The 13614-nt window shown below is 40.5% G+C and overlaps 1 non-coding gene across 1 annotated transcript; it reads right to left on the reverse strand.

The window, feature by feature from the left end:
• Window positions 1–6566: 6566 nt before the first annotated feature.
• On the reverse strand, window positions 6567–6670 carry LOC116272042. The gene has a single exon (XR_004180776.1). It is a non-coding gene; the product is annotated as a U6 spliceosomal RNA (small nuclear RNA).
• Between the last annotated feature and the right edge of the window lie 6944 nt (window positions 6671–13614).

Genomic DNA, 13614 nt, shown 5'->3' on the forward strand with positions numbered 1-13614 from the left:
GATGTATGGGACTGGATTCTGAGGCTATTGGATCAAGGAGGGTGGGACATAAAGTTTGATAAGGGAGAATATATGGATATGCGAGCCCATTCTTTTTTTTTTTTTTTTTTTAAGACAGAGTGTCACTCTTGTTGCCTAGGCTGGAGTGCAGTGGTGTGATCTCAGCTCACTGCAACCCCCACCTTCCGGTTTCAAGTGATTCTCTTGCCTCAACCTCCTGAGTAGCTGGAATTACAGGCACATGGCTGCCACCACGCCCGGCTAATTTTTGTATTTTTAGTAAAGATGGGGTTTCACCGTGTTGGCCAGGCTGGTCTCGAACTCCTGACCTTGTGATCCGCCCCACCTCAGCCTCCCAAAGTGCTGGGATTACAGGCATGAGCCACTGCACCCAGCATATGGGAGCCCATTCTTATGATATGGTATTTAATACTCTGACAAAGACCCCAAGAGATGTTGCTAACATTCTGATAGTGTAACTAAGTACCCCATTTTCCAAGCGATAGTTTATTTTTTTCTCTCCTTTTCTCTTTTCTCCTTTTCCAAATGCAGTTATAGCCTTTTACCTCCCTTTACCAGACACTCCCTACAAGGCAAGTTCATCTAACTGTGTGTTTAGAAGTCCCAGAGCAGAAGGTTACCTGAAGAGACAACCTACAAGTTGTCTCTTGTAGACAAGCAGGAGGTTACCTGAAGAGACAACCTACAAGTCCATCTACAAGCCAGTGTATGCCTGCTATGAGACTGTCTCACCTGGAGAGTTTTGGGCTGCTTTTCCCATGAAGGCACCAGTAGTCACCAGCTCGGCCACCCAGTAGAGAAGGCACCAAAGCGAGTATGCAGGCACCCCACTTGCCTGCTTCTTCCTCTGCATGCCATTTATGTCAGCATGCAGGTAGGAGGACTGCTTGAGCCCAGGAGTTCAAGCCCAGCCTGGGCAACATAATAAGACCCCATCTCTATTTTAAAAAAAAGAGTGGGTATGCTAGAATTAATATGTTATGTAAAGTCAGAAAACTCACCAAATGCTTATGTTCCATCAGACATCCCAAAGAATATTCACTTTCTTTAAAAGGCTCAAAAGAGTAGGCATGCGAGGCTGGGCGTGGAAAGAATACTCAGTTTCTTGAAGTGATGAAGAATGTGCTGGTAAGAGAAGCTCAGGGACTGCTGTTCTCTGTAGGCCAGGGCTGACATAGGGTATCCGGTCACAGAGCTGGGCTTACTGAGAGCAGAGGGACATTAGGATGCCAGAGTCAAAGTAGCAGAATTATTGTGCTGAGCAGAAAGGTTGGAGAGGTAGCCAGGGTCTGACCAGCAGAGAACTTTGGCGATCATTAATAGAGCATGGCTTCCTGAGGACAAGATAGATGGCACTCAACAAAGATATTGTTCAATGCATTAAAAAACAAACATACAACAACAAAGAGATTAAGGATGGATGATTAGGAGGTGGAGGGCAGCCACCCTGATAAAAAGTTACAATTCCTTACTGTTTCTGCACCCACCCAGCTTAAAAAAAATTCATCTTTATTGAGGTACAATTTACCTATATTAAAATTCACCCATTATAAATATATACTTTAATGAGTTTTACAGATATGTACAGTTGTTCAGCCATTAACACAAGATATGCAACATTTCCATCATGCCCCCAAATTTCCTTGTGGCCAGTGGTGCACTGGATCCCACTTATGCCACCTTGTGAGATCCAGTTGTTAACTAGCCTCTCTTCTCTACTAAATGGTCAGTCACGTCACATCGGTAACTTGAAATTGGCAATAGAGGAGTATTTACACCATGGAAATCAGCAAATGCTACAAACCAGGGCTCCCTCTCCACCAAGAGCCAGTTGTTAAACATTTCCTGGGACACCACTGCTCATTCCCCTCTGCAGTCAATTCCCATCCACAGCTCTGGCCCCTAGCAACCACTGATAAATTGCCACTATGGTCTTGCTTTTTAAAGAATATCACATAAATGGAATCATATAGCATGTAGTCTTTTGTGTTCAACTTCTTTCATTACACTTTTAGGTTTATCACTGTTGTACATATCATTTATTTGTTCCTTTCTCTTATTGGGTAGTATTCCATTGTTTTTGCAGCAGCGATGGATGTTTGGATTGTTTCCATTTGAGGACTATTATGAATAAAACTCCTATGAACTTTAACATATCATTAGTAACTTTTCATTTCTCTTTGGTAAATATTTGGGAATAGGATTGCTGTGTTAAATGGTAAGTATATGTTTTAACTTTGTAAGGAACTACCAAACTCTTTTCCAAAGTTCCTACCCCATTCTGCATTGCTACCAGCAATGTATGACCAGTTTATCTGCATTTTTAGCAGGATTTGGTGCTGTTGCTTTTTTTTATTTCAGTCATTCTGATAGGTGTGTAGTAACATATTGTGGTTTTAATTTACATTTCTCTGATAGCTAATCATGTTGAGCATCTTTTCATATGCTTGAATAGTCTTTTGGGTGAAATATATATTCATGTTTTTTGCCCATTTTCTAAGTGGATTGTTTGTGGGGTTTTCTTTGTTTTGTTTCTTTGATAGGGGTTCACTCTGTTGCACAGGCTGGAATGCAGTGGCATGATCATAGCTCACTATAACCTGGAACTCCTGGGCTCAAGTGTTCCTCCTTTCTCAGTCTCCCATGTAGCTGGGTCTACAGGTGTGCACTGCCACACCTGGCTAATTTTTAAATTTTTTGTAGAGATGGAGTCTCCTTATGTTATCCAGGCTGTTCTTCAACTCCTGGCCTCAAGTGATCCTCCTACCTTGGCCTCCCAAAGTGCTGGAATTACAGGCAGTTTTTTTTGTTTTGTTTTGTTTTTACTGTTGAGTTTGAGGGTTTTTCTTTTTTAAATATACTGAAGATACTGGTGCTTTGTTAGATATGTGATTTGCAAATATTTTCTCCCAATACCTTGTCTTTTCACCCTCTTCATATGGGCTTTCCAAGAACAAAAGTTTTTAATTTTGATAAGGTCCAAAATCTCAATTTTTCTTTTCATGAATTGTGCTTTCGGTATCATATCTGAGTACTCTTTGTCTAATCCTAGAATTTGAAAGTGTTCTTCTATTTTAAAAATAAATTTTATAGTTTTACAAGTTACATTTAAGTATTTAACCATTTTGAGCTAATTTTTGTAGAAAGTATTAGACTTAGATTGAGTTTCATTTTTTGCCTATGGCTGTCCAGTTGCTGCAACATCATGTGTTGGAAAGGCTAGCTTTCCTCCAGTGAATTGATTTTTTAAAAAATTGAATTGAGGTAGTACCTTTTGATTGAATTGAGGTAGTACCTTTGTACTACCTCAGCACTATGTTGAATATAAAAACATTCAGACTTTCACCATTAAGTGTAATGTTAACTGTAAGCTTTTTACAGGTACTCTTTGTCAAGTGAAGGAAGTGTCTCTGTATTCTTATTTTTCTGAGAGTTGTTTTTTTTTTTAAATCACAAATGGGTGTTATTTTGTCAAATGAGTCCTCTGCATTACTTGATTTGATCTTGTGATTTTCTTCTTTAGAGTTTTAATCTGATGGATTACATTGATTGATTTTTGAATATTGAACCAGTCTTGCATCTTTGGAATAAGATGGGTGTGGTGTGTAATGTTTTTTATACATTACTGATATCTGGTTTTTTTTGTTTTTTTGTTTTTTTGTTTTTTTGAGACGGAGTCTCGCTCTGTCGCCCAGGCTGGAGTGCGGTGGCCGGATCTCAGCTCACTGCAAGCTCCGCCTCCCAGGTTCACGCCATTCTCCGGCCTCAGCCTCCCGAGTAGCTGGGACTACAGGCGCCCGCCACCTCGCCCGGCTAGTTTTTTGTATTTTTTTAGTAGAGACGGGGTTTCACCGTGTTAGCCAGGATGGTCTCGATCTCCTGACCTCATGAGCCGCCTGTCTCGGCCTCCCAAAGTGCTGGGATTACAGGCTTGAGCCACCGCGCTCGGCTGACTGATATCTGTTTACTGATACTTTGTTAATGCTTTTTGCATCTATACTCATGAGAGATTTTGGTTTGTACTTATTTTATACTGTTTTGTCGTTTTCCCGCTCAGGGTAACACTGGCTTCATAAATGAAGCAGGAACTGTTCTTTCCTCCTCTATTTCTATTAGGTAGAATTGGTGTTAATTCTTCTTTAGACATTTGGTAGAATTCTCTAGTGAAACTATCTGGGACTGGAGATTTCCTTTCCTAGGGAGTGGGAGAAGTTTTAAATTATGAATTTAATTTCCTTAATAGTTACAGAGCTATTTAAATTATATATTTTATATTGGGTTCATTGTGGTATTTGTGTTTTTCGGTTTGGTCCATTTTGTCTAAGTTGTCAATTTACGCATATAGATCCGTGGTATTCCCTTATACTTTGGACGTTTATAGTGATAGGTTGTTTCATTCCTGATATTGGTAATTTGTATCTTTTTGTTTTTCATCAGTTTTGCTGGTTGCCTGCCAATTTTAATAATTTTTTCCAAAGAAAGTTATTTGTTTTATTGATTTTGTTCATTGATTTTTAAAAAATAAATCTCATTGATTTCCTGGTTTTTTTTTTTTTTTTTTTTTTTTTGGTATCTTCATTATTCCTTGCTCATGCTTGCTTTGGGTTTAGTTTGCTCTTCTTTTTCTAAGTTCTTGAGGTGAAAATTTAGATTATTGATGTTGGACTTTTTGATTTTCCTAATGTATACATTTAATGCTATATTTTTTCCCTCAGCACTGCTTTAGCTGTGTGACAGAAATTTTGATATGTTGTGTTTTCAGTTTTATTCAGTTCAATGTATTTCAAAACTCTTTTTTTTTCTTAAATCATCCAGTGGAATTCCTGGGTTTATGCAATCCTCTTGTCTCAGGCACCTGAGAAGCTGAGACTTCAGGCTTGCGCCTTTGCACTCAGGGCATTCAAGATATTTTTTAAAAATTTCCTTGAAACTCCCTCTTTGACCCATGGGTTTTTACGAAATGTGTTGTTTGACTTCTAAGTATTTGAAAATTTTCCTCCTATCTTCTTTATTTTTGAGACGGAGTTTCGCTCACTCTTGTCGCCCAGGCTGGAGTGCAATGGCATGATCTTGGCTCACTGCAACCTCCAACTCCCAGGTTCAAGCATTTCCTGCCTCAGCCTCCTGAGTAGCTGGGATTACAGGTGCCCACCACACACTCGGCTAATTTCTGTATTTTATTAGAGATGGGGTTTCACCGTGTTGGCCAGGCTGGTCTTGAACTCCTGGCCTCAGGTGATCTACCCGCCTTGGCCTCCTGAAGTCCTGGGATTACAGGTGTGAGCCACTGCTCCTGGCCCCCATCTTTCTATTATTAATTTGATTCCATAGTTGTCAGAGAACGTATTGTATAGTGCAATCCTTTTTAACTTGTTGAGATTTGTTGCATGGTCTAGGATACGGTCCACCTTGGTGTATGTTCTGTGAGAGCATTCAAAAATGTGTACCCTGCTGTTGTTGGGTGTAGTGCTCTATGGAATGTCAATTAGGTCTTGTTGGTTTGATGATATTGTTGAGTTCTTCTGTATAGTTGCTGATTTTCTGTCTAGTTGTTCTATTCATTGTTGATAGAGGGGTGTTGATGTCTCCAAATATAATTGTGGATTTGTCTATGTCTGTTTTGAGTTCCATTAGTTTTTGCCTCACACATTTTTCAGCTCCTTTGTTTGGTGCATTTAGGATTATTATGTCTTATCGGTGGATTGACCCTTTTTATCACTATATGATGATCCTTTTTGTCTGTGATAATTTTCTTTGCTTTGAAGTCTACTTTATCTGTATAGCCACTTTTGCTTTCCTTTGGTTAACGTTTGTCTTTTTTTGAGACAGTCTCACTCCATCACCCAGGCTGGAGTGCATTGGCACCATCTTGGCTCACTGCAACCTCGGCCTTGTGGGTTCAAGCGATTCTTGTGCTTCGGTCTCCTGAGTGGCTGGGATTACAGGCGCCCACCACCATGTCTGGCTAATTTTTGTGTTTTTTTAGTGGAGACGAGGTTTCACCATGTTGGCCAGGCTGGTCTTGAACTCCTAACCTCAAGTAATCTGCCTGCCCTGGACTCCCAAAGTGCTGGGATTACAGGTGTAAGCCACCATGTGTGGATTTTTTTTTGACAGAGTCTCACTCTGTCACCCAGGGTGGAGTCCAGTGGCACAATCTCGGGTCACTGCAATCTCTGCCTCTGAGGTTTAGGTGATTCTCCTGCTTCAGCCTCCTGAGTAGCCTGAATTACAGGTGCCTGCCACCAAGCCCAGCTAATTTGGTTAATGTCTGCATGATATAACTTTCCCCATCCTTTTACTTTCAGCCTGCCTATATCATTATATTTAAAGTAAGTTTCCTGTGGAGAGTACATAGTTTGGGTCATGCTTTTTAATTCATTCTACTAATCTTTATGTAGTTATTGGTATGTTAGGGCTTAAGTCTGCCAATTTTTGTTTTTGTTTGTTTTTTTCTGATTTTGGTTTCTTTGTTTTCTTTTCCCTACCTCCTAAAGATTACTTGAACATTTTTTAGAATTCTATTTTATCTATGGCATTTAAAAAAATATATGGAGCCCTTCACAAATTTGCATGTTATCCTTACATAAAGGCCATGCTAATCTCTCTATCCTTTCAATTTTAATATATGTGCTGCTGAAGTGAGCACTTTCTACAGTGTTTTTGAGTATATTTGCATAGCTTTCTTATTGATTGTTCTAGGTATTATATTATATATACACATAACTTATTACAGCCTACTGTTGTCATTATTTTACCAGTATGAGTGAAGTATGGAAACCCTACCTCTCTTTGTCCCTGTTCCCTCTCTAATTTATAATTTCTAAAAACATTCCCTGTACATACCTTTAGAATAAAATCAGACAGTGTTGTAATTTTTGCTTCAACTGTCAAACATAGTTTAGAAAATTCGATAGAAGAAACGTCTATTGATTTTACCCATATTTTTTGCTAACTGTGTCTTTTCTTCCTAACGTTCCAAGATTTCTTTTTTCATTGTTTCCTTTCCATTTAGAGAATCTCCTTCAGCCACTTTTAGAGTAAGTCTACTGGTGACAAACTCTTTTTGTTTTCCTAAGAAAACTTCCGATAATATCTTAGTTTCCTCTTCATTCCTGGAGGATTTTTCTTTCTGTGTATAGAATTCTATTTCTTTCTGGGTATAGAATTCTGAGTTGACCGTTATTTTCCTTCAGCCCTTGAAAAATATTGTACCAATTCCTTCTGACTTCCATGATTTCTGATGAGAAATCCATTGTCATTGAATTGTTTGTTTCCTTATAGTGACATTTTCAAGAGATTTTTTCTTTGTCTGATTTCAGAAGTTTAATTTTAACATGCTTGGAACAGATTATTTAGGTTTATCTTGGTTGAGGTTTCCTCAGCATTTTTTCTTTTTCTTTTTCTTTTTTCTTTTCTTTTTCTCTTTTTTTTTTTTTTTTGAGACAGAGTCTCACTCTGTTGCCCAGGCTAGAGTGCAGTGGTGTGATTAAAGCTTACTGCAGCCTTGACCTCCTGGGCTCAAATGATCCTCTCACAGCTGGGACCACAGGTGCATGCCACCATACCTGGCTAATTTTGTGTGTGTGTGTGTGTTTGTTTATTTTTGGTTTGGTTTTTTTAAGAGATAGGGTTTTAGCATGTTTCCTGGGCTGGTCTTGAACTCCTAGCCTCAAGCAGTCTGCCTTCCTCTGTCTCCCAAAGTGCTGAGATTACAGCCATGAACCACTGTACCGAGCCTTCCTCATCTTTTTGAATCACTACGTATATGAATCACTATGTTTATGTCTCCTGACAAACTTGGGAAGTTCTCAGTCATTATTTCTTGGTGTACTTTTTCAGCCCTGCCCTCTTTTGTTTCCTCTTCTGGGACTCCAGCGACAGGAGCCACAGGAGCGTTAAATCTCTTGTTAGTCTCTCAGGTCCCTGGGGCTCTATTCATTTTCTCACTCTATTTTCTCTGTTGTTCAGACTGAGTAGTTTCTATTGTTTTACGGTATGCTGATTCTTCCCTTTGTTCTCTTTATTCTGCCATTGAGCCTATCCACTGAGCTTTTCTATTTGGTTATTGTATTTTACAGTTTTAATATTTCTATTTGCTTCTTCCTTATACCTTCTATTTCTTTGCTGAAGTTGTATATTTTAAACTTTTTTTTCAAGTGTGTTCAGAACTGCTTCTTGAAGCATTTCTATCATAACTGCTTTAAAATCTTTGTCAGATATTCTAATATAGCTGCCATCTCAGTGTTGACATCTACTGTATTTTTTCATTCAGTTTGAGATCTGGACATTTTTGTATTATGTTATAAGACTTTGGATCTTAATTTAAAAATTTTATTTTAACTGACTTTGTCTGTCACTGCTTTGGCATGAGAGGGGGTGTCATTTCATTGCTGCCAGGTGAAGGGAGAAGTTCAGATTTCCCTCTGTACCTCTGTTGACACTCAAGCGGGACAGGTCTCCTCCTTACTGCTGGATGGGGCTGCTTGTTCCAGCCCCATGTGGTCTCTCCTGATACTGTGGTAGAGGTGGCCTCATTACCTCTGGGTGATGGTTAAGGTCCTGACTCTACTAGGCCTCCTCTGATACCAACTGAGCAGGAAAGCAGAGGGGTACCTCATTTCTGCCAGATGGATGTCCAGGTTCCCCACGGACACCACAGTCTTTATTGCCACCACGCTCACAGAGAGGAGGGCTCATTACTGGCTGGCTGGGACAAAAGTCCCAGTTCCCTACTTGGCCTTGTGTGACACCACTCTAGTGAGGGTATTGGGGTGGCCTGCTGCAACCTTGAGAGAGTGGAAGTCTAGGTTTCCCACTTAGTTTTGGCATGGGTTGGGGTAGGGCCACTGTAGTAGAGTTCTCTGGAGAAACAGAACCAATGGAATATATGTATAAATTGGCTCATGTGATTATGGAGGCTGAGAAATCCCATGATCTGCCATCTGCAAACTAGAGCCCCAGAAAAGTCTGTGGTGTAATGTCAGTCTGAGTCTGAAAGCCTGAGAACCAAGGGAGCCAGTGGTGTAAATTCCAGTCCAAGAGCAAGAGAAGACTGATGTCCCAGCTCAAGCAGGCAGGTAGGAAGCAAAACAGGGACATTTGTCCTTCCTTTGCCTTTCTGTTCTATTCAGGCCCTCAACAGATTGGATGATGTCACTCACACTGGGGAGAGTAATCTGCTTTACTGAGTCCATAGATTCAAAAGCTAATCTCATCCAGAAACACCTCACAGACCACCCAGAATAAAGTTTAATCTAGGCACCCTGTAGTATGGCTAAAAGTTCCTGTCTTACAGACTGCCCCTTGCCTTTGGCTAGCAGAAACAGGCTTTTGTTGGAGCTTTTCTTTTGCTTTTTGGTCTGTGCCCATTGGCATTTCCTGGTTGCTGGTTTCTTCAGCTCCAAGTGTCAAATAAATGAAGCTGAAAGAAAACTCAGAGAACTCACCACTGTGGTATTTCTTGGGTCTTGAGGTTTCTATCCAGTCTGCTTTCTTTTCTCCACCTTTCCAAGTCTTCTTATGTTTAATAAATAATTTCCAGGGTTTATGGTTGTTCTAGGAGTGGTGGAAATACATTACCCCATCCTCCCAGAGGCAGAAGTTCCATCCAGTGTATTTTCCATTTCAGATATATTTTTCATCTCAAGAAGTTCATTTTGGTCTTTTAAGAATACCTTCCATTTCTCTCATTATATTTTTGTTTTTCTTTACATTATTTAACTAACAGATTAAATATATTCACTTTAAATTTAATTCAGTATGATACTGTTAACCTTTACAAAAAGACAACTAGGAAAATGGCTAAATATTTATTTCTAGAACCCCTAATCTCACATATTTTTCAGTTCAGAACTAAAATACTATGTCTCCTCTGAGGCCCTAGTGAAATTAATAGTATAAACTCCTTTTTTGAACTTTTTCTCCTGACTGGGTCTGTTTTTATTTTTTTTTTTTTTTGGAGACGGAGTCTCGCTCTGTAGCCCAGGCTGGAGTGCAGTGGCGCGATCTCGGCTCACTGCAAGCTCCGCCTCCCGGGTTCACGCCATTCTCCTGCCTCAGCCTCCCGAGGAGCTGGGACTACAGGCGCCCACAACCGCGCCCGGCTAATTTTTTTGTATTTTTAGTAGAGACGGGGTTTCACCGTGTTAGCCAGGATGGTCTCGATCTCCTGACCTTGTGATCCGCCCGCCTCGGCCTCCCAAAGTGCTGGGATTACAGGCGTGAGCCACCGCGCCCGGCCTGTTTTTATTTTTTTAATTGACAAATAAAACTTGTATGTGTTTGTAGGGTACAACATGATGTTTTGATATATGTATACATTGTGGAATGGCTAAACCTAGCTAATTAACACATATATTACCTCACGTACTTATCATTTTTTGTGTGGTAAGAGCACATAAAATCTATTTTCTTTTTCTTTTTTTTTTTTTTTTTGAGATGGAATTTTGCTCTTGTTGCCCAGGCTGGAGTGTAATGGCACAATCTCAGCTCACCGCAACCTCCACCTCCCAGGGTCAAGTGATTCTCCTGCCTCAGACTCCCCAGTAGCTGGGATTACAGGCACGCGCCACCACGCCCAGCTATTTTTTGTATTTTTAGTAGAGATGGGGTTTCACCATATTGGCCAGGCTGGTCTCAAACTCCTGACCTCATGATCCACCCGCCTTGGCCTCCCAAAGTGTTGGGATTACAGGCGTGAGCCACAGCGCCTGGACATAAAATCTATTTTCTTAGCAATTTTCAAGCATGCAATAGATTATTAACTATAGTCTTTATGTTGTACAATAGATCGCTTGAACTTATTCCTTCTAACTGAAATTTTATATTATTTGACCAACACTTAGGTTGATTTCATATCTTGGCTGTTGTGAACAGTGCTGCAATGAACATGGGAGTGCAGACACCTCTGTGACATAATGATTTTGTTTCCTTCGGGTATATACCCAGAAGTGAGATTGATGGATCATATAGTATTTCTATTTTTTGTTTTTTGTTTTTTTTGTTTTTACTTTTTTCTTTTTAGTACCACAGAAAAGTCTTCAATGGTAGTTAGAGTTTTGATTTTTAAAGAAATTACCATTTTCCATAATGGCTGTACTAACTGAAAATGCCAACAGTGGACCAGGGTTCTCTCTTCTCCTTATTCTTACCAACACTTACTATCTTTTTTTTTTTTTTTTTTTTTTTTTTTTGAGGCCCAGTCTTGCTCTGTCACCCAGGCTGGAGTGCAGTGGCGGATCTCAGCTCACTGCAAGCTCCGCCTCGGAGTTCGCCATTCTCCTGCCTCAGCCTCCCGAGTAGCAGCTGGGACTACAGGCAGCCGCCACCTCGCCCGGCTAAGTTTTGTATTTTTAGTAGAGCGAGGGGGTTTCACTGTATTTAGCCAGGATGGTCTCGATCTCCTGACCTGGGTGATCCGCCCGTCTCGGCCTCCCAAAGTGCTGGGATTGGGCTTGAGCCACCTTGACCAACACTATCTTTTGTCTATTAGTAGCCATTCTAACAGATGTGAGGTGACATTTCATTATGGCTTTAATTGAGCATTTTTTCGTATACTTGTTGGTCATTTCTTCATTTGAGAAATGTCTATTCAGGAAACCTTTGCCTTTTTTGAGACTGGAGTCTCACTCTATTCTTAAAGGCTGGAGTGCAGTATTGGGATCTCAGCTCACAGCAACTCTGCCTCCTGGGTTCAAGCAATTCTCCTGTCTCAGCCTCCCCAGTAGCTGGGATTACAGGCGTGTACCACCACACCCGGCTAATTTTTGTATTTTTAGTAGAGACGGGGTTTCACCATGTTGGCCAGGCTGGTCTCAAACTCCTGACTTCAAGTGATCTGCCTGCCTTGGCCTCCCAAAGTGCTGGCATTACAGGTGTGAGCTTCTGCACCCGGCCCTTTGCCCATTTTTAAAGTCAGGTCATTTGCTTTCTCGCTATTGAATTGTTAGATTTCCTTATATATTGTGGATATTAACCCTTTGTCAAATGTATGGTTTGTAGATATTTTCTCCCACTGGGTAGGTTGTCTCTTTACTCTGTTGATTTTTTGCTTTGCTGTGCAGAGGCTGTTTATTTTGATGCAATTCTGTTTGTCTACTTTTGATTTTGTTGCTTGTGCTTTTGGACTCATATCTAAAAAATCATTTTTCAGACCAATGTCATGGAGCTTTCCCCCTATGTTTTCTTCTGGTAGTTTTATTGTTTCTGGTCTTACATGTAAGTCTTTACCCCATTTTGAGTTGATATTTACATATGGTATGAAATAAGGGTCTACTTTCATTTCCTTTATTTCATTCTTAAGAACTTGAAGGCCAGGTGCGGTGGCTCACACCTGTAATCCCAGCGCTTTGGGAGGCCGAGGTGGGAGGATCATCTGAGGTCAGGAGTTTGAGACCAGCCTGGACAATATGGTGAAACCCCATCTCTACTGAAAAAAATCAGCCGGGCGTGGTGGCCGGCGCCTGTAATCCCAGCCACCGGGGAGACTAAAACAAGAGAATCATTTGAACCGGGGAGGTGGAGGTTGCAGTGAGCTGGGATCACACCACTGTACTCCAGCCTGGGCAACAAGAGTGAAACTCTATCTCAAAAAAAAAAAAAAAAAAAAAGCATATTTATATCTTTTAATGTCCTGTCTACTAATTCCACCATTTCTGACATTTCTGGGACTGTTTCTTTTGGTTCTGGGTAACATTTTCATATCTATTTTTATAATCCTTTTTTTTTTTAAGAGACGGGGTCTTACTGTGTTGCCCAGGCTAAAGTTCAGTGGCTCTTATTGGGTGTGATCGTAGTGTATTACAGCCTCAAACTCCTGGCCTCAAGTGATCCTCCTGCCTCAGCCTCCTGAGTAGCTGGGACTACAGGTACATGCCACCACATCCAGTACGATAATATTAAATTGAATGTCAGACCTTGGGAATTTGATTTTGTTCAGTGCTAGGTTTTGTTGCATTTCTCTAATGAGTGTTGGACTTGGTTCTGCCATGCTTGGTATCAGTTCGATCATCAGTGCTTGCTTTCAAGCTTTGCATGATGGCTCCAGAGTAACCTTTATTCTATCGTTCACTACTAAGTCCTTTTAAAGTCTCTATATGATGCCCCATGTATTATAGGATCTATTCATATGGGCTGTCAGGAACATAAACAAAATATTCCCAATCTTGTGTAAGTTCTGAGAATTGTTTGGCCTTTCATTTTCTGTTGTTGTTGTTGTTGTTGTTGTTGTTGTTGTTTTTAACCCCCTGCCCTGTGGAATTTTACCTCATTAACGTACATATCAGTATTCAGCCAAAGTTTTGAGGTCTGGGACCTCTTGGCAGATCTCCAAAGCCCTCTCTATATCATTCCCTCGTCTCTAGTGTTTTCCCTTTTAATCTTTCTTTTCTTTTCTTTTTTTCTTTCTTTTTTGTTCATTATTTTTTTGAGATAGAGTTTCGTTCTTGTTGCCCAGGTCGGAGTGCAATGGTGCGATCTCGGCTGACCACAACCTCTGCCTCCCGGGTTCAAGCGATTTTCCTGCCTCCGTCTCCTGAATAGTTGGGATTACAGGCATGCGCCACCATACCCAGCTAATTTTGTATTTTTAGT

The sequence above is a fragment of the Papio anubis genome, chromosome 1, assembly GCF_008728515.1.
Source record: "Papio anubis isolate 15944 chromosome 1, Panubis1.0, whole genome shotgun sequence".
NCBI lineage: Eukaryota > Metazoa > Chordata > Mammalia > Primates > Cercopithecidae > Papio > Papio anubis.